Below are 21,869 nucleotides of genomic sequence, written 5' to 3' on the forward strand. Positions count from 1 at the left end.
ATACCAGAAAACACTGGTTTTTCCCTCACTACACTCTATGTTGCTTCACACCTCTTAGCTTACATCAGTATTATTATTCTGTTTTTTTCCTACACCTTGTTCATAAAAAAAAATTTCCCGCTTTGTACAAGTATAATGTCTTGTGTAATTTTCGCCGGAAGGATGACATTTCTGTTGTATTTAAGTTTGTACCAATTAAGATCTTTTCTTCATTTACCTTGTTCCTGGTGAAAAAAAAATAAAAATATCTGTTCCCGAAAGAACAGTTACCGTAGATGACAATGCAGCATTGCTAGAAATACTAGAAATGAAATGATCATTAAATGGACACGCTAGCTGCAAACAGGCGTTGATGTACTTCATTAGGGACGTGTTGAAAATGTGTGCCCCGACCGGGACTCGAACCCGGGATCTCCTGCTTACATGGCAGACGCTCTATCCATCTGAGCCACCGAGGGCACAGAGAAGAGCGCGACTGCAGGGACTTGTCCCTTGCACGCTCCCCGTGAGACCCACATTCCCAACATGTCCACACCACTACATTCGTAGTGCGCCTAAGAGATGTTTGCCCATCATACTCATTACTCGTGGCAGATTAATCTACCAAGTCCCGTACGAGTTCGGGCATAGCGTGTGCGTTCGCACAAGAAGGTCAATGGCCGGGAAGCCATATTTTAAGTATACATGACGATAGTATCTGTTCCCGAAAGAACATTTACCGTAGATGACCATGCAGCTTAGCTAGAAATGAAATGATAATTAAATGGACACCCTAGCTGCAAACAGGCGTTGATGTACTTCATTAGGGACATGTTGAAAACGTGTGCCCCGACCGGGACTCGATCCTGGCATCTCCTGCTTACATGGCAAACGCTCTATCCATCTGAGCCACCGCGGGCACAGAGGATAGCGCGACTGCAGGGACTTGTCCCTTGTACCCTCCCCGTGAGACCCACATTCCCAACATGTCCAAACCACTACATTCGTAGAGCGCCTAAGAGATGTTTGCCCATCATACTCATTACTCGTGGCAGATTAATCTACCAAGTCCCGTACGAGTTCGGGCATAGCGTGTGCGTTCGCACAAGAAGGTCAATGGCCTGGAAGCCATATTTTAAGCATACATGACGATAGTATCTGTTCCCGAAAGAACAGTTACCGTAGATGACCATGCAGCTTACCTAGAAATGAAATGATAATTAAATGGACACCCTAGCTGCAAACAGGCGTTGATGTACTTCATTAGGGACATGTTGAAAACGTGTGCCCCGACCGGGACTCGATCCTGGCATCTCCTGCTTACATGGCAAACGCTCTATCCATCTGAGCCACCGCGGGCACAGAGGATAGCGCGACTGCAGGGACTTGTCCCTTGTACCCTCCCCGTGAGACCCACATTCCCAACATGTCCAAACCACTACATTCGTAGAGCGCCTAAGAGATGTTTGCCCATCATACTCATTACTCGTGGCAGATTAATCTACCAAGTCCCGTACGAGTTCAGGCATAGTGTGTGCGTTCGCGCAAGAAGGTCAATGGCCGGGAAGCCATATATTAACTATACATGACGATAGTATCTGTTCCCGAAAGAACAGTTACCGTAGATGACCATGCAGCTTTGCTAGAAATGCTAGAAATGAAATGATAGTTAAATGGACACCCTAGCTGCAAACAGGCGTTGATGTACTTCATTAGGGACATGTTGAAAATGTGTGCCCCGAACCTGAACTCGTACGGGACTTGGTAGATTAATCTGCCACGAGTAATGAGTATGATAGGCAAACATCTCTTAGGCGCACTACGAATGTAGTGGTGTGGACATGTTGGGAATGTGGGTTTCACGGGGAGCGTGCACGGGACAAGTCCCTGCAGTCGCGCTCTCCTCTGTGCCCTCGGTGGCTCAGATGGATTGAGCGTCTGCCATATAAGCAGGAGATCCCGGGTTCGAGTCCCGGTTGGGGTACACATTTTCAACATGTCCCTAATGAAGTACATCAACGCCTGTATGCAGCTAGGGTGTCCATTTAATTATCATTTCATTTCTAGCATAATAAAAATAATAAAATAAAAATAAATCAAAAAGCTACTTTGAGGGAGTGATTCAGGGACGGGAGGGGGAGACATCACGGCCAGCCCCCGGGTTCCGACCCCTGCACGCTTTATCTCCACCTACTGAAAACTGAACACTCTTTTTTTTAAAAAAAAAAGAGAAAAGGGTAACTGCCTGGGAATGGGAGAACCCGGGTTCAAATCTTGAAGAAACCTCGCGGATGTTATTCTTTTTCGTTTGTATTTTTCCATATCTCAATTTATAGGGATAGGAGGGCTAATAATGTAAGTAAATCAATAAGGAATGATCATAATAAGGTAGGCAAATAAATTTCTCAAATCTCTTGGGATAGTAAACAAGTAAAATATTACTCCAGGTCACTTTACAATGGCTCTTCCAGTCACTGTTATGTGTCCTCACTTTTCTTCGAACAACTAGATGGATGGTACTTGTCATATGAACATTTGAAACAAATATACTCACGGCATTAATGCATGAATGCAATTTTTCGACAGCTACACTGTTCCTTCCGAAGAGTCGGCGGAAAGCTAACTTGGTTTACATTTAAAATTATGTCATTTTCGGGAATTAATTTTGATGCCTACCACGTATACAATATCATTGCCTGAAAAATCGTTGCTGAAAGCTGGTTATGAATTATTGCATCCGTGTGGTTCTGCAATTCCCACTGAGTTTCCAGAAGCACACTGCAATTCTGAAGCCTGGAAATAAAGTTTTTAGCCTGGCGATAGAAATAAACATCACACGGTTGGCACACAGGTGTGCAGTTTGTTTGTATTACTTTTACGGTGCACGTCAGCTGACCCTCGCCATCTATAAACATTCTGTCATATATTGTAGTGTTAATTTGTCCACTCCAGGCATGCAATGTTAGGCAAAACTTGTTATCAGAAACGTATGGTTTTAAAACATTCTCAAGAAATGTTCTGTAAATCGCATTCGTCAGTTTCCCGGATTTGGAGCAGGCAATGTTAACATTTTTCAGCTTGTCGGTTAAACGATTGACATATTCTATAACCCGAGGACCAAATGTAACATTCCTTTCTTGTAAAGACAGGAAACCCTTAGGCAACACTTTTCCAGAGGCTGTGATGGCATATTGCACCGTGTACGAATGTGTTAGTTTGTTTTTACTACCAACTGCGACAAGGGTTCATTTTTCTCCCTTATACGATAACGTGCGTCGAATGTTCACCCGATACTCGCATCCTGTTTGATCGGTGTTGATCACGTAATCACGATTAAAATAAGTCATAAGTGATGGCCTTTGTGTGCTGAAAAGAGCCGCCACTTTTTGTATACCTTCAATATTTTGTACCTCCTTATGAGAGACATATTTAGTGACGTGCCGTTGACGAATTTTATACTCCAATTTGAAATTTCTTGCCCAGGATAATGATGCAGCAAACGTAAAATCCTTGTTGGCCGTATATTGAAGCGCTGCACCTGCAGCCCAATCCATAAGTATTCTCGTTGTTACATTCTAGTTACGACAACGAGATTCGACAAATCAGTCGTATGTTCACTTATTTATCGTCTGGTATTTGTCGTATCTTGTCCCTCCTTTAACGATATCACTTTCCCACACTTTCAAGTCCTTATTCTTATTCAGGGCTGTTGTTGCTCCATTCTTTTGCAGTGTTTGTAAGTTCCAATTTGGGTGATTCCTGGCTAGTGCTACCGCCTTTACTTTTACTTCAAGGGGTATAACGCCGTAGTTCAATCGTTCGGTAACCGGTTCGTAATACTCATCGGGAACAGATGAAGCACATATTCCCAGTGAAGTGGAGATTCCCAAATTGTTATAACCATTTTGCGATTCACTAGTCGGGATATCTTCCACTGAATCAGCTTCTGTTTCGTCTTCGTGGTATGGTACTTCAGTATCAACAAAAGTCATTTCGTTAGTCAGCTCCAAAAATCGCTCAACGATAGCCGCTCCTATCAATCTGGAACGACGAGAAACAGAACTGCCTGCTTCCGGTAGTGCATTGATAATGCATCTGTCTTGCAACACTTTTTACAAACCAAAACACAGCGTCGGTAACTTCCCGCTAGCCATCGTCTGTGACAGGCCCCCAACTATATATTATAGCGCTAGTCGAAGGGTGTGCATCCTCAATTATTCAGATTATGCACCTGAAAGATATGACACAACAAACAATAACTAGTTACTACAGCTTAAACAGACGAGCTAATTACTACAAACTACATACAGTACTCGTCATATTTTACTTACGGAAGGACACTGTATTCATTCACAAAACGCATTTCATTCGGCGCATTAACAGTGGAAAAATGATTACATGTATCCGCGAGGTTCGCGACAGCCTACTGACGGAAAACAATTCTCTCCGACTGACTTCTATAAGGCTCGTACTGGACATCTTCACTCTTTCAGGTTCACAACCATGATATGATGAAGAGGCAACCGGGACAACATAACTCCCCGCGAGTGCATTCTGTCCCCTGCCTCGCTGTAAACAAGCGTCGAGTCGCTGGCTATCTGCGATCCCTCGTGAGGAATTCGCAGCACTCTTACTCGGAGTTATTTTCATGTGGCAAGGCTAAAAAGTTTAATACTTTACTAACTCAAGGTTTTTAGGAAATTAGTTTGCTACCTTATTATTATCATACGTTATTGATTTACTTACCTTATTAACCCTCCTATCCCTGTCAATTGAGATATGGAAAATTACAAACGAAAAGAATAACATCCGGTAGGATTCTTCGAGACTCGAACCCGGGTTTTTCGAGTACCAACCAGTTACCTTGGCTGGTGCGCTGTCAGCGCTGTCGCCGAATAGCGTTTACCGTGTAGGTACAGAAGCGGCAGTTATAAAGTTTCTTTCATCGATTTCTGAAAAAGTTTGCGTTTGCGGACCCCATACCTGATGATGAAAAATGCTGTATTTACAATTATCTATCGATCCGTCCAATTTTGAGTCGGTTGCTCTTCATGACCTTTAGGGGTGATTTTCTCAAAAAATGCGGGGGTGTTGACCCAAAATAACTTAGATTCCTTTGTTTTAGGTTGTACACAAGCGACCTGCCAAATTTGAGCCAAATCGGTTGGCCGTGTCTGAGGCCTTCCCCTTGTCAGAATGAAAAATGAGAAAAAAAATATAATTATTAATAGGAGCGCGACTATAGCAGGTGGAAGAGTAGATGAAGTATTTCTGTTGTCGGGTAGTTTCCCATATTTATAACAATATACACCCAATTCATTAGGTTGCAAATTTCAGCTACTTTAGGGTGATAATTTCTGCTGTGTAAGTAGGGCTTAACGTCTATCACTGAACGGACGTATGTTGTCGCTGATTGTGTGAAGTATATCTGTACATTTTGTGCAAACTAAACTATACATTGTTACCTCGATGTGGGTAACATTATCTTACAATGAGACGCATGGCAACCTCATTCAGACGACTCCTACTTGAATTATTCTTTTGCCATATCTTAATACTGTGATCATAATAAAAGTCTTCAATCCCCACTTAAAAGTATTCAAGGGGAATTGGAACGCCCTATCCCGACAATGTTAAATTTAGTGACTTGGCTTCCCTGTACTTCAGGAACCACAGTAATCATTAACATCAAACTTTTAGAGGACATTAAACTGTCTTCTGAGTCTACTGAACTACAATAATTGCATTTCAGCCACTGCTTTCTGAAATACAATTTTTTAATTACACTGTTAAAATTTAGTGTACTTTTTTGTACTTTATCCTAAATAATTTTAATTATACATAACATTACGTTCTTATTTTAGTTCAGTAGACTCAGGATATATATGTTATTACTCCCGGAAAACTTGAATACTCTACTCGAAGTGGTTTCTGAGATTTAGGGAAAAATGCAACAGAAAATGTACATTTTCGGGAACTGCTTCTAAGGTTTCAAAAGACTGTACCTCACTTAATATTTTTACTCACTCAGAAGCACCCTGCACCATACTGTGTATCATCCTCTTGATGTTTTTCCAAGTTTTTTTCTTCTTTTGTTCTTTCTGGACTCCTTAGTGACCAACTGTGCTGCATACTCTGCTTTATCAATGCGAACCTTGTCCATCCGTTCAAGTTCTCTGATGCAGTTTGCTCCAGGATTAATTCCCATATGCTGTAGCACTTTCAACCTACCAATGTTGCCATCATTAAAAGCAATAACAGCATCACTGACCCCCACTTTCGTGTCTTCATTCCAACAAAAACATTTTTTTGTAAGCGAGTCCATATAAGATTATTGAACAACTCATTGCGATTTGGAGTTTGACCATGCAGACACTTCTTCAGTAAGTCACGATTTGCCAGGTCTCTATAAATAGGTTTTATGGTATCCATGGCTGCTGCTGGGATGGAATGTTTATGGCTGTATGAATTGTTTGTGTACTGAGCATTGCGGTAATTGCACCGTGAATCAGGTACAAGAGGGAAAAGGTGGTGAACTGGTTTTTCATCAGTTGACAGTCTGTGAAAGAATGTAGCCCGTACTGCCTGCTTATTTTTCAACAAATGGTAAGTATTATTTCTAATGACTATCCCTTAATACTGCTGTAGTTCATCAATCATTTTGCCTGTCGGCCTGCCGCTTATGGTTTTACCTTCAGAAAGTTTCATGTCTCTCAAACTTTGTTTCAACTTTCTCAATGTGGTGCCCATCGTGTTCTGGACATGACATTTATAACATAGCTATCCATAGCCCTCTACATAAGAAATTACCGATTTTATTAGCTCTTGAAGTAATGCACCTAAAAATGTCTACTTTTTAACCGGTGTAGAAATATTTCCTATGTGAGTTTGTAAGTATAAGGAATATATATATATATATATATATATATATATATATATATATATATATATATATATATATATATATATATACAAGGTGGTCCATTGATCGTGACCGGGCCAAATATCTCACGAAATCGAAACTTGTCTGGATGGGGGGAAACCAGATGGCGCTATGGTTGGCCCGCTAGATGGCGCTGCCATAGATCAAACGGATATCAACTGCGTTTTTTTTAAATAGGAACTACCCATTTTTTATTACGTATTCGTGTAGTACGTAAAGAAATAGTCTGACTACTTCATTTGCTTTGTGATAGATGGCGCTGCAATAGTCACAAACATATGGCTCACAATTTTAGACGAACAGTTGGTAACAGGTAGATTTTTTAAATTGAAATACAGAACGTAGGTAAGTTTCAACATTTTATTTCGGTTGCTCCAATGTGATACATTTACCTTTGTGAACTTGTCATTTCTGAGAAGGCATGCTGTTACAGCGTGATTACCTGTAAATACCACATTAAGTCAATAAATGCTCAAAATGATGTCCGTCAACCTCAGTGCATTTGACAATACGTGTAACGACATTCCTCTCTACTGCGAGTAGTTCGCCTTCCGTGATGTTCGCACATGCATTGACAATGCGCTGACGCATGTTGTCAGGCGTTTTCGGTGGATCACGATGGCAAATATCCCTCAACTTTCCCCACAGAAAGAAATCCGGGGACGTCAGATACGGTGAACGTGCGGGTAATGGTATGGTGCTTCGTCGACCAATCCACCTGCCATGAAATATTCTATTCAATACCGCTTCAACCGCACACGAGCTATTTCCCGGACATCCATTATGTTAGAAGTACATTTCCATTCTATCACGCAGTGAAACATCTTGTAGTAACATCGGTAGAACATTACGTAGGAAATCAGCATACATTGCACCATTTAGATTGCCATCGATAAAATGGGGGCCAATTATCCTTCCTCCCACAATGCCGCACCATTCATTAACCCACGCCAGCCGGAGTGGCCGAGCGGTTCTAGGCGCTTCAGTCTGGAACCGCGCGACCGCTTTGGTCGCAGGTTCGAATCCTGCCCCGGGCATGGATGTGTGTGATTTACTTAGGTCAGTTAGGTTTAATTAGTTCTAAGTTCTAGGGGACTGATGTCCTCGGATGTTAAGTCCCATAGTGCTCAGAGCCATTTGAACCATTAACCCGCCAAGGTCGCTGATGTTCCACTTGTAGCAACCATCGTGGAATTTTCATTCCCCAATAGTGCATATTCTGCCGGTTTACGTTACCGCTGTCGGTGAATGATGCTTCGTCGCTAAATAGAACGCGTGCAAAAAATCTGTCATCGTCCCGTAATTTCTATTGTGTCCAGTGGCAGAACTGTACACGACGTTCAAAGTCGTCGCCATGCAATTCATGGTGCATAGAAATATGGTACGGGTGCAATCGATGTTGATGTAGCATTCTCAACACCGACGTTTTAGAGATTCCCGATTCTCGAGCAATTTGTCTGCTACTGATGTGCGGATTAGCCGCGACAGCAGCTAAAACACCAACTTGGGCATCATCATTTGTTATAGGTCGTGGTTGACGTTTCACATTTGGCTGAACACTTCCTGTTTCCTTATATAACGTAACTATCCGGCGAACGGTCCGGCCACTTGGGTGATGTCGTCCAGGATACCGAGCAGCATACATAGCACACGCCCGTTGGGCATTTTGATCACAATAGCCATACATCAACACGATATCGACCTTTTCTGCAATTGGTAAACGGTCCATTTTAACGCGGGTAATGTATCACGAAGAAAATACCGTCCGCACAGGCGGAATGTTACGTGGTACCACGTACTTATACGTTTGTGACTATTACAGTGCCACCTATCACAAAGCGAAAAAAGTGGTCCAACTAAAACATTCATATTTCTTTACGTACTACACGAATATGTAATAAAAATGGGGGTTCCTATTTTAAAAAACACAGTTGATATCCGTTTGACCTATGGCAGTGCCATCTAGCGGGCCAACTATAGCACCATCTGGTTTCCCCCATCAAGCCAGACTAGTTTCGTTCTTTGTAGTTTTTTCGTTTGATGCTTACTTCGTGAGATATTTGGCCCGGTCACTATCAATGGACCACCCTATCTATATATTTTTTATTCGTAAAACTGCAAATTTTATTAAAATATAAAAATCCGAAAATGTGAAGAGAACTTTTTTTTCGTTCTAACTCCCCTTAATTATCAGTTGATCACAATTACAGTTCAATAATTTCGATAGGATCCTACAATAGATTGTCACATCTGCTGATGTTCAATTATTAACACTATGCTTGCGATTTATTAAGATGCGTGATCATGTAAATGTGATGCTATTTAAAACTGTATTCATTATAGCATTCGGACAGTGTTCTCCTAGTACATTACGAGTCATGAATTTATTTATCACAAAGCTTAATTTCATTTAATTAAGGCTTAATATTCTACTTACACTAGTAGTTCAGTTGTTAAACATGAAAACTGAATAGTCCTTTACTTGCATAAAAATGCACTGACGGGAAAAAATCGCAATGCCAAGAAGGAGTTGTTTGTGTGTTTGTACGTCTAAAACATGAGGTAGTACATTCAGATTTCGCACTACTCTCGTAACAGCGTCGTTATAGGGGTGCAAATCAGGTTTTCTTTAAATACACGCTGTAACGGTCGCGCTGTGTCGATATTAGTCAAGAATGCAATTAAGCCAACAAAGACGCCATTATCAACATCTCACTGAGTTTGAATGAGGCCGTGTAATAGGATTACGAGAAGGTGGATGTTCGTTCTGCCATGTTTGCAGAAACACTTGGCAAGAATATAGCTACTGTACATGGCTTTTGGCAGCGGTGGTGACGGGAATGTGCGGTCTCAAGAAGACCAGGCTCCGGAGGCCACATGGCACTAACGAGACGGAAGGCTTTGGTGTTCGGCGCATAGCTCTGTCGCATCATACGGCATCTGCAGTAGCAATTTGCTCAGCAGTTGGCACCATAGTGACAAAACGAACTGTTACAAATCGGGTACTATAAAGACAGCTCCGAGCCAGTCGCCATGTAGCACGCGCGCCACCGACCCCAAATCACCGCCACAGTGCCAGTGATGGCCTTGTATTAGAAGCAGCCCAGTTGAGCACCTGCAGCCAAATTGTCTGCGATCTAGCGACGCTGGACCTACCCCTGAAGATATGGGGAAGGGTGCGATTTCATATGACAGCCAGATCATACTCGTGTTAACCCACGCACGCAGACTGCAAATTTGTGGGTGCATCTGGTGATTTGACCCGATGAGCTGCTATTCGTGGTTTCCCAGGGGTGCATTCCAACAAGATTACGCTCTTCCACATAACGGTGTTGTAAACCCAGCATGTATACACGGTGTCGACATGGTGCCTTGGCCTGCTCGGTCACCAAATGTGTCTCCAGGCGAGCACATATGGGACATCTTCAGACGATAACTGCAGCATTAACCACCTCTGCGTTGACCGACCAAGTGCAACAGGCATGAAACTCTGTCCCACAAACTGACATACGGCAACTGTACAACAAAATACATGCACTGTTGCATGCTTTCATTCACCATTCTGGTGATTACCCTGAGTATTAGCGTTCTAGCATTTCACATTTGCAATGGCTTATCTCATTCCTACATTAACCTGTGAATTTGCGATGTTAATCACTGAAATGTGTTACCTAGACAAATGGACTCTCGTTACTCCTTATTATTTAGGTTTTGTCGTTGCAATTGTTTTTCGTCAGCTTAATCTATTGGCAAGCAAAAGCAAATACATGGCTTTTCATAAAAATCTCCAGGGTTTCAGAAAATACAAGAGATACTGGTACAGAAAATAGAGACAGTGGATAGAGCATCACTGCAACTTTTCAATTCTCAATACAGTTGCTTCGTATGAGCACAGTTCTTGATGCAACAGATGTCAAGAGTGCAAGTCATTGAAGTCGCTGATACCAATCTCCTGAAAAGTTATGACAGCATCCTGCTTTGGATCATTCGACAGGACAATACGATGCGAATGGTTCTAAATGTTCTGACACGCCTGCCTCCTAGTGCAACTACAACGTGGCGTGCATAACGCATCGAAAGTTGGAGAGATGCTCCATAAACATTACACACACACACACACACACAAACATGTCACACCCACACGACCATAGTCTCTGGCTGCCAACGTTGGACTGCAGAAGCAGCATATGATGGGATAAACAATCTTGGTGGTAGGGGTAAGGAGCAGGTTGTAGTGGAGAGGTGGAGGAGTAGCAGGTTAGGGGTAGGCGAGAGTACGCTGCTGCTTGTGGAAGCATACATAGATGAGAGTGAGAGACGGTAAGGCAGCTAGGTGCAGATAGAAAGTTAGACGGAGAGCTGGGGGCATGGCAGCAGAAAAGGAGAGCAGTAAAAAGTTGTGTGTGTACATTGGTGGAACTGAGGACTGTGTAGGGCTGAAGTGTGAACAGGGTAGGGCACAGATGTCTACATCTACATCTACATTTATACTCCGCAAGCCACCCAACGGTGTGTGGCGGAGGGCACTTTACGTGCCACTGTCATTACCTCCCTTTTCTGTTCCAGTCGCGTATGGTTCGCGGGAAGAACGACTGTCTGAAAGCCTCCGTGCGCGCTCGAATCTCTCTAATTTTACATTAGTGATCTCCTCGGGAGGTATAAGTAGGGGGAAGCAATATATTCGATACCTCATCCAGAAACGCACCCTCTCGAAACCTTGCGAGCAAGCTACACCGCGATGTAGAGCGCCTCTCTTGCAGAGTCTGCCACTTGAGTTTGCTAAACATTTCCGTAACGCTATCACGGTTACCAAATAACCCTGTGACGAAACGCGCCGCTCTTCTTTGGATCTTCTCTATCTCCTCCGTCAACCCGATCTGGTACGGATCCCACACTGATGAGCAATACTCAAGTATAGGTCGAACGAGTGTTTTGTAAGCCACCTCCCTTGTTGATGGACTACATTTTCTAATGACTCTCCCAATGAATCTCAACCTGGTACCCGCCTTACCAATAATTAATTTTATATGATCATTCCACTTCAAATCATTCCGCACGCATACTCCCAGATATTTTACAGAAGTAACTGCTACCAGTGTTTGTTCCGCTATCATATAATCATACAATAAAGGATCCTTCTTTCTATGTACTCGCAATAGATTACATTTGTTTGTGTTAAGGGCCAGTTGCCACTCCCTGCACCACGTGCCTATCCGCTGCAGATCTTCCTGCATTTCACTACAATTTTCTAATGCTGCAACTTCTCTGTATACTACAGCATCATCCGCGAAAAGCCGCATGGAACTTTCGAGACTATCTACTAGGTCATTTATAGATATTGTGAAAAGCAATGGTCCCCTAACACTCCTCTGTGGCACGCCAGAGGTTACTTTAACGTCTGTAGACGTCTCTCCATTGACAACAACATGCTGTGTTGTGTTTGCTAAAAACTCTTCATTCCAGCCACACAGCTGGTCTGATATTCCACAGGCTCTTACTTTGTTTATCAGGCGACAGTGCGGAACTGTATCGAACGCCTTCCGGAAGTCAAGGAAAATAGCATTTACCTGGGAGCCTGTATCTAAACTTTTCTGGGTCTCATATACAAATAAAGCGAGTTGGGTCTCACACGATCGCTGTTTCCGGAATCCATGTTGATTCCTACAGAGTAGATTCTGGGTTTCCATAAACGACATGATACGCGAGCAAAAAACATGTTCTAAAATTCTACAACAGATCGACGTCAGAGATATAGGTCTATAGTTTTGCGCATCTGCTCGACGACCCTTCTTGAAGACTGGGACTACCTGTGCTCTTTTCCAATCATTTGGAACCTTCCGTTCCTCTAGAGACTTGTGGTACACGGCTGTTAGAAAGGGGGCAAGTTCTTTCGCGTACTCTGTGTAGAATCGAATTGGTATCCCGTCAGGTCCAGTGGACTTTCCTCTGTTGAGTGATTCCAGTTGCTTTTCTATTCCTTGGACACTTATTTCGATATCAGCCATTTTTGCGTTTGTGCGAGGATTTAGAGAAGGAACTGCAGTGCGGTCTTCCTCTGTGAATCAGCTTTGGAAAAAGGTGTTTAGTATTTCAGCTTTATGCGTGTCATCCTCTGTTTCAATGCCATCATCATCCCGGAGTGTCTGGAAATGCTGTTTCGAGCCACTTACTGATTTCACGTAAGACCAGAACTTCCTAGGATTTTCTGTCAAGTCGGTACATAGAATTTTACTTTCGAATTCACTGAACGCTTCACGAATTGCCCTCCTTACGCTAACTTTGACATCGTTTAGCTTCTGTTTGTCTGAGAGGTTTTGGCTGCGTTTAAACTTGGAGTGAAGCTCTCATTGCTTTCGCTGTGGTTTCCTAACTGTGTTGTTGAACCACGGTGGGTTTTTCCCGTCCCTCACAGTTTTACTCGGCACGTACCTATCTAAAATGTATTTTACGGGTGTAGGACAATGAATAACCAAGGTTGAGGCCACGAGAGGTTCAGGAATATAGGATATTCCTTAGGGAGAGTTTCCACCAGTGCAGTCAGAAGCTGGCCGGTGTGGTCGAGCGGTTTTAGGCGCTTCAGTCTGAAAGGACCACCTGTGAAATCAGTAATGTGATCTACATACTAAGCTGTAACCTCTGTGCTGCGTTCTACTTGCATGGCAAACAACACGCTGTCTGCCCACAAGAATGGCCATCGGCAAATTGTGGCGAAGAAACAGGAGGACTAGCAATTGCTGAGTATGCTGCCGATCACAACAGTCTTAATTTTAATGACTACTTCAACTGCTTCACAAGCTATGTCATCTAGATCCTCCCCACCAACACCAGCTTTTCTGAACTGCTCAAATGGTTCTTAATGGCTCTGAGCATTATGGGACATAACATCTGAGGTCATCCCCTAGAACCCTAGACCTTAGAACTACTTAAACCTAACTAACCTAAGGACATCACACACATCCATGCACGAAGCAGCATTGGAATCTGCGACCGTAGCGGTCCCGCGGTTCTAGACTGAATCGCCTAGAGCCGCACGGCCACACCGACCGGCTTTTGACTCTGTTCATTAAACATTTTGTTCGATTCCTGTTTGCAAAGGCAGCGCGAATGCATCAATGTGGAGGTATGTCGAAACAGCCCTTCTTTCCACTGTGTCGACGCAGGCTGGCTCTACCTCCCTAACAGATTCCACTTTCTTTTCTGTACATTTGTACACATCTAGTGGTTCCGCTGAAGGGCCTCCCAAACTGAGTCCAGCCACAAAAGCGTTGTAGTAAGCAGCAAGCAAAATACCTGCCATACTGTTTCCCATTATGCCTCCGACTGTGGCCACTTGAAAGTCAGCTCCGGTGGGCCTTTAAACTGCTCTACTTCCGTAACGACAGGCCAATGCCACTAAGTTTTTCTATCTGTACGGACTAGTAACATTCATTCATCCTGCTTTCTTCCTGTTTTAACGGGATGCTGGAGCACTGCAAATTGTGAGAACAACTGATGACAAAAGTTTGTTCCAGACGAGTGCCAAACGCTAATTGTAAACCTAATGAGCCCAGAAAAATAAAAAAAAACTCCCCAGGAAAAAAAGGACTACACACAACTGAAATTTATCCCCAAAAGAACACAAAAAATACGCTATTAACATTGTGGAAACAATGTCTTTAGTAAATGGTGAATCAACACAAACAGAATTCGGTGAAGTCTCAAAAAGAAATTTTATGATTAATTCACATCCTGTCTGTGTGCTCCTCAGAAAATTCTCACGGAAGCATAGATTAATGGCAGGGCTCGCCTCACGAAATAGAAAGTGTATAAAACTTTAAATAGGTGGATGGTAGAGATAGATCCTGACGAGGGACGATGAAGGAAGCTGATGTTTGTGCATATACTGATAAGCATCATGTAATTCTGCTTGTTTCATCTTTACGATCTCGCATGATTTTATGAGAGAATCATTAATATGTCTGAGTATGGCCCAACAAATAAAACAATCAATGATTTTGCACAACGGACTACGCAGACTAAACAGGCATGCCATGGAAGATAGCGTTATGGAAATTACATGAGCCTTTATCTTATTGTACATCTCTCATTCTGCTTATCACTTTCCTCTAAAAAACATACTAAAATTAAACGTGCATTGAGCTTCCAAGGCAAGCTAGCTGGGTGGCTAGGAAACGATATGGTTGGATAGCAAAATGATTTACATGGTCTCTTAATTCTCCTGCTTTGAATGATGACAGACAGTTCAATGCAGAACATCGGCTTACCACAGAATACATTTCAGGGCTCATTTAACAAAAAATATTTTCAAGTTGTTACTGCTGGGAAGCGCTGTGTTGTTAACATCTTTTGTGTACACGAGACGTGTCAGAAAATAATCGCAAAAGATCTCCATTTGGTGCTTGTTGATTTAGAAAAGGTCTGTGATTTTGTGCCAAGGAGGTTTCTATGGACAGCACTGGAAAAGGATGGCGAGGATGAGGCATTAACAGAGATAGTGAAAAGGATGTACCACCATGTGATGCAGTTGTTCAGGTTGACTGTAACGCATCGGAAAGCTGTAAAGCAAGTAAGGGATTAAGATAATGATGTTATGAGTCAGTAGCTTTAATTTAAGTTGTATTTAGAAGTTGTTCTTGGTTACTAGAATAGAGTTTGGGTTTCACAGTACAGCATCAAACTTTACATGTTACTGTTTGCTGACGAGCCAGTACTTATGGCTCTAGGTAAGAATGATAATTTCAATCCCAAAGAAAGACAGATGTGAAAATTACCGAACTATCAGTTTAATACGTCACAGCTGCAAAATACTAACACGAATTCTTTACAGACGAATGGAAAAACTGGTAGAAACCGACATCGGGGAAGGTCAGTTTGGATTCCATAGAAATATTGGAACACGTGAGGCAATACTGACCTTACGACTTATCTTAGAAGAAAGATTAAGGAAAGGCAAACCTACGTTTCTAGCATTTGTAGACTTAGAGAAAGCTTTTGACAATGTTGACTGGAATACTCTTTTCCAAATTCTAAAGGTGGCAGGGGTAAAATACAGGGAGCGAAAGGCTATTTACAATTTGTACAGAAACCAGATGGCAGTTATTAGAGTCGAGGGGCATGAAAGGGAAGCAGTGGTTGGAAAGGGAGTGAGACAGGGTTGTAGCCTCTCCCCAATGTTATTCAATCTGTATATTGAGCAAGCAGTAAAGGAGACAAAAGAAATATTCGGAGTAGGTATTAAAGTCCATGGAAAAGAAATAAAAACTTTGAGGTTCGCCGATGACATTGTAATTCTGTCAGAGACAGCAAAGGACTTGGAAGAGCAGTTGAACAGAATGGACAGTGTCCTGAAAGGAGGATATATGATGAACATCAACAAAAGCAAAACGAGGATAATGGAATGTAGTCGAATTAAGTCGGGTGATGCTGCCGGAATTAGATTAGGTTCAAAAATGGTTCAAATGGGTCTTAGCACTATGGGACTTAACATCTATGGTCATCAGTCCCCTAGAACTTAGAACTACTTAAACCTAACTAACCGAAGGACACCACACAACACCCAGTCATCACGAGGCAGAGAAAATCCCTGACCCTGCCGGGAATTAGATTAGGAAATGAGACACTTAAAGTAGTAAAGGAGTTCTGCTATTTGGGGAGCAAAATAACTGATGATGGTCGAAGTAGATATAAAATGTAGACGGGCAATGGCAAGGAAAGCGTTTCTGAAGAAGAGAAATTTGTTAACATCGAGTATAGATTTAAGTGTCAGGAAGTCGTTTCTGAAAGTATTTGTATGGAGCGTAGCCATGTATGGAAGTGAAACATGGACGATAAATAGTTCGGAGAGGAGGAGAATAGAAGCTTTCGAAATGTGGTGCTACAGAACAATGCTGAAGATTAGATGGGTAGATCACGTAACTAATGAGGAGGTTTTGAATAGAATTGGGGAGAAGAGGAGTTTGTGGCACAATTTGACAAGAAGGGACCGGTTGGTAGGACATGTTCTGAGGCATCAAGGGATCACAAATTTAGCATTGGAGGGCAGCGTGGAGGGTAAAATTCGTAGAGGGAGACCAAGAGATGAATACACTAAGCAGATTCAGAAGGATGTAGGTTGCAGTAGGTACTGGGAGATGAAGAAACTTGCACAGGATAGGGTTACATGGAGAGCTGCATCAAACCAGTCTCAGGACTGACGACCACAACAACAACAAAGAATGATGCCATGTGTCAAATGACAATATTACTTATAAATAATGGGGGCTAACAGTGAATATAAATAAAACAAAGTATCTTGTTGGTGGAAGTGAGCAAGGTGAGGATTTGGATTTTGCGTTTGGCTGGGTATGAAATATAGTAATATTGAAGTATCTAGGTTCAGCAATCGCCAAGATCGGATATTGGGACGTGAACTTGTCCCACATGATAAGGAGAGCGAGGGCTGCTATTATATAATTAAATGGTATCTTTTGGAGTCAGCATGTATCCGGTCGAACAAAGAAAGTACAGCTACGTGCTGTCGTTGAAACAATTCTGTCATAGTGCTCGGAGTGTTGGACAATGAATGGGAGACAAACGAGGAAATTGGGGCTGCCGGAATGGGCAGGTTACGACGAAGCATGAAAGTGACCCTCTTGGATCGACTGAGGAATCGACTTGTAACAGTGGAGATGGATGTAGTGGAACCACTCGCAGATAGGATTGGTGGTCGATTGAGCAATGTGCGATGAGTGGTCTGCTTCGTAACACTTGTGCGTGCACCAACGCTGCGCTCTTTCGGCAGGAATGGATGCCGCAGGTCACCAGATATCCTATTCTAAAGAGCAGACAAGCCTGTGAACCCCACGTTCTGTGAATAGTCGTCGACATCTAACCAGTCAGAGACGAGTAGTCGTTTCACTTTCCTTCTACCTCCTTCCACAGATGCTTACGAGAGTAGTAGGTGAGCATTCGAGCAGATTCACCATTTTCGAAATAAATGTTCACAGACTCTGCATACTAACGATCTGCCCTTTTCAAAAGTCGCTTATCTCGGTGGATTTCCCTATTTTCAGCCCATCTCTTCGCTAGGGAGATCCCCCGTCCGTGTCTGCTCCGCTTAGATACTTCTGTTACCGCGTTACGGGCCCGCAAGTCCACCAGGTGGCATCGACCATTGTGGTAATAATGTTTTGGATGATTGGTGTAACTTACGAATCCAATTCGTAATTCCTCCTCCATTAATAGATTTTTAGCATATGTCATGCTGGGACGATGTTACTGTGACCATTGCTAGTTAAATCGATCTCGCGACATCAATGTCCCCCACCATGGAATAAATGTAATTTATTCAGATGCATTCATACTGTCCGAGAGTGTGCCACACTCAACCCTATAATCCGCTGTCCCCATTGAGGCAAGCAAAATATGAACAGGAACGTCATGAACAACTGGTTACAAACATTTCGCTAAAAAAATTTAAAGGTAATCGACAAATAATAATTCTCCACACACGTAGGTTTTCGTTATGGACAGAACTTCATATTCTATAATATGCATCACCATGTAAGTGAATACTATGGAATAGCAAGCGTTTAACGTATAGGGTCGGTGGTTTCAGTCACAAGGTTTCAGCAATTAAAATCGAACTGAATTTAACGCCACATTCCCAACCTGATACATCGGTTAACAAGTATTCAATTTAAGATACGGAGAAAATTGACGATGCATTGGACACAGCACACACTTGGCGGTAACTCAAAACTAAACGAAATACTCTCCAATTAAAGTACGCTGAACTCGTGAAAGTAAGTAACACAAATTCCAGAAAGAATCACGAACCGTTATCGTAAAGTGACAAACCGCAATATAATGGATTAAACGCTTCTACAAGTTACACTGTCACATTCAAATACCTGGATCTACAACTGATCAAGATAGCTGAAGAGAGCACTTCTGTTCGCCTTCCGGTCCATCGCAAGAGTGTCGAAATTTGGCGCTAGACCAAAACGGATCGTCTTTTCAAAGAGGTAGAGTGCAGAGATCCCGCTACATCTGACCATCTACACCCCACCAACGACCAGAAATAGCATTTATTTTTGTAGTTGACCAATGCTTTTCGTTCGAAGCTATGCCTCCCCACTACGCAAAGTTTGCAAGGACTACACTCTACGTTTGCTAACTCTGACCGCTCGCGAAAAAATTTTAAATAAACGCCAACATTCATTCATTCATGGTCTTTTATGGGATACATTGGCCATTATAAAATGTATATACTCAAAATAAACTAACAGATCGACTCATCTCCCCTCCAAAGGCTCATTATAAACATGACAGAATAATATACCAATTCTGCGCTAAATATGTGTCACTTACATACAGACTACAGCGTTTGATCGCCATTCCTAGAGAACTATGAGATAACTACGAAATTTCATGGATACTGAAAGAAAATTCCCTTTCGTTCCACTGATATAAATACTATGCCATGGCAGTACCTTCTGTTTATTGTTAAGGATGGATAGCTTCTTTGCCTTAGGAATGTGTTCTGTCACATATATATTGCCTTATATAACACCGTTATGAGTGTAGATTGACATATAAGAGAATGGTTGAGTTCGACTGGCAGTAGAGTGTGTATAGTAGCGCAATGGTCGGCGTAATGGAGCCCCATAGGGATATGGCGGCTAAGGAGGGGAAGAAATCCGTGTGAATTCCGGGTGGAGTCATTCCTGATGTGGATAGGGTCCTTTCGGATGCCATGAAGAGCACGGGGTGCGGCCAGCTGCAGGTGGTGGCACATGTCTGCGCTAATGACGTGTGTCGCTTTGGATCTGAGGAAATTCTGTCTGGATTCCAGCGCCTATCTGATTTGGTGAAGGCTGCCGGTCTTGCTTACGAGATGAAGGCAGAGCTCACCATCTGCAGCATCGTTGACAGAACCGACTGCGGACCTTTGGTGCAGAGCCGGGTGGAGGGTCTCAATCAGAGGCTCAGACGGTTTTGCGACCGTGTTGGCTGCAGATTCCTTGACTTGCGCCGTAGGGTGGTGGGGTTGCGGGTTCCGCTGAATAGGTCAGGAGTTCACTACACTCAGATGGCGGCTACACGGGTAGCGGAGGCTGTGTGGCGCGGATTGGGCGGTTTTTTAGGTTAGAAGGCCTCGGGAAAGTACGGGGTGGGCTGCAATCTCAAAGGGTGCATGGCAAATACAGGACGTGCTTGGATCAAGGAAAAGTCGGAATTGTAGTTGTAAATTGTTATAGTTGTGCTGGGAAAGTCCCTGAGCTACAAGCGCTAATAGGAAGCACAGAAGCTGAAATCGTTATAGGTACAGAAAGCTGGATAAAGCCTGAAATAAATTCAGCAGAAATTTTTACGAAGTCTCAGACGGTGTTCAGGAAATATAGATTAGTCAGAATTGGTGGTGGAGAGTTTGTGTCTGTCAGTAGTGGTTTATGTTATAGTGAAGTCGAAGTAGATACTCCGTGCGAACTAAGTTAATAATTGGCTCCTTCTACCGACCCCCAAACTCCGATGATATATCCAGAATGAGATTTTCACTCTGCAGCGGAGTGTACGCTGATATGAAACTTCCTGGCAGATTAAAACTGTGTGCGCGACCGAGACTCGAATTCGGGACCTTTTGCCTTTCGCGGGCAAGTGCTCTACCATCTGAGCTACCGAAACACGACTCACGCCCGGTACTCACAGCTTTACTTCTGCCAGTATCTCGTCTCCTACCTTCAAAACGTTACAGAAGCTCTCCTGCGAAACTTGCAGAATCTGCCAGGAAGTTTCATATCAGCGTACACTCCGCTGCAGAGTGAAAATCTCATTCTGGAAACATTCCCCAGGCTGTGGCTAAGCCATGTCTCCGCTATATCCTTTCTTTCAGGAGTGCTAGTTCTGCAAGTTTCGCAGGAGAGCTTCTGTAAAGTTTGGAAGGTAGGAGACGAGATACTGGCAGAAGTAAAGCTGTGAGTACCGGGCGTGAGTCGTGCTTCGGTAGCTCAGATGGTAGAGCACTTGCCCGCGAAAGGCAAAAGGTCCCGAGTTCGAGTCTCGGTCGGGTACACAGTTTTAATCTGCCAGGAAGTTTCATATCAGCGTACGCTCCGCTGCAGAGTGAAAATCTCATTCTGGAAACATCCCCCAGGCTATGGCTAAGCCATGTCTCCGCTTTATCCTTTCTTTCAGGAGTGCTAGTTCTGCAAGTTTCGCAAGAGTGCTTCTGTAAAGTTTGGAAGGTAGGAGACGAGATACTGGCAGAAGTAAAGCTGTGAGTACCGGGCGTGAGTGGTGCTTCGGTGGCTCAGATGGTAGAGCACTTGCCCGCGAAAGGCAAAAGGTCCCGAGTTCGAGTCTCGGTCGGGGACACAGTTTTAATCTGCCAGGAAGTTCCGATGATATAGTTGCTGAACTGTTCAGAGAAAATTTGAGTCTCGTAACAAATAAATACCCCACTCATACGGTTATAGTTGGTGGGGACTTCAACCTCCCTTCGATATGTTGGCAAAAATACTTGTTCAAAACCGGTGGTAGGCAGAAAACATCTTCCGAGATTGTCCTAAACGCTTTCTCCGAAAATTATTTCGAGCAGTTAGTCCACGAACCCACGCGAATTGGAAATGGTTGCGAAAACACACTTGACGTCTTAGCCACAAACAATCCAGAGCTAATAGAGAACATCATGACTTATACAGGGATTAGTGATCACAAGGTCGTGGTAGCTAGGCTCAATACCGTTCCTTCCAAATCCACCAGAAACAAACGCAAAATAATTTTTTTTAAAAAAGTGGATAAAGTGTCACTAGAATCCTTCCTGAGCGACAATCTCCATTCCTTCCGAACTGACTATGCAAATGTAGACGAGATGTGGCTCAAATTCAAAGATATAGTAGCAACAGCAATTGAGAGATTCATACCTCATAAATCGGTAAGAGATGGAACTGATCCCCCTTGGTACACA

General features: G+C 43.0%; 2 non-coding genes across 2 annotated transcripts; one reads left to right on the forward strand and one right to left on the reverse strand.

Annotated features, from left to right (window-relative positions):
* Positions 1-384: 384 nt before the first annotated feature.
* Positions 385-459, reverse strand: Trnat-ugu (transfer RNA threonine (anticodon UGU)). The gene has a single exon. It is a non-coding gene; the product is annotated as a tRNA-Thr (tRNA).
* Positions 460-1,888: 1,429 nt separating this feature from the next.
* Positions 1,889-1,963, forward strand: Trnai-uau (transfer RNA isoleucine (anticodon UAU)). Its single transcript has one exon. It is a non-coding gene; the product is annotated as a tRNA-Ile (tRNA).
* The last annotated feature ends 19,906 nt before the right edge of the window (positions 1,964-21,869 follow it).

The sequence above is a fragment of the Schistocerca cancellata genome, chromosome 2 (genome assembly GCF_023864275.1).
Source record: "Schistocerca cancellata isolate TAMUIC-IGC-003103 chromosome 2, iqSchCanc2.1, whole genome shotgun sequence".
NCBI classification, from domain to species: Eukaryota; Metazoa; Arthropoda; class Insecta; order Orthoptera; family Acrididae; genus Schistocerca; species Schistocerca cancellata.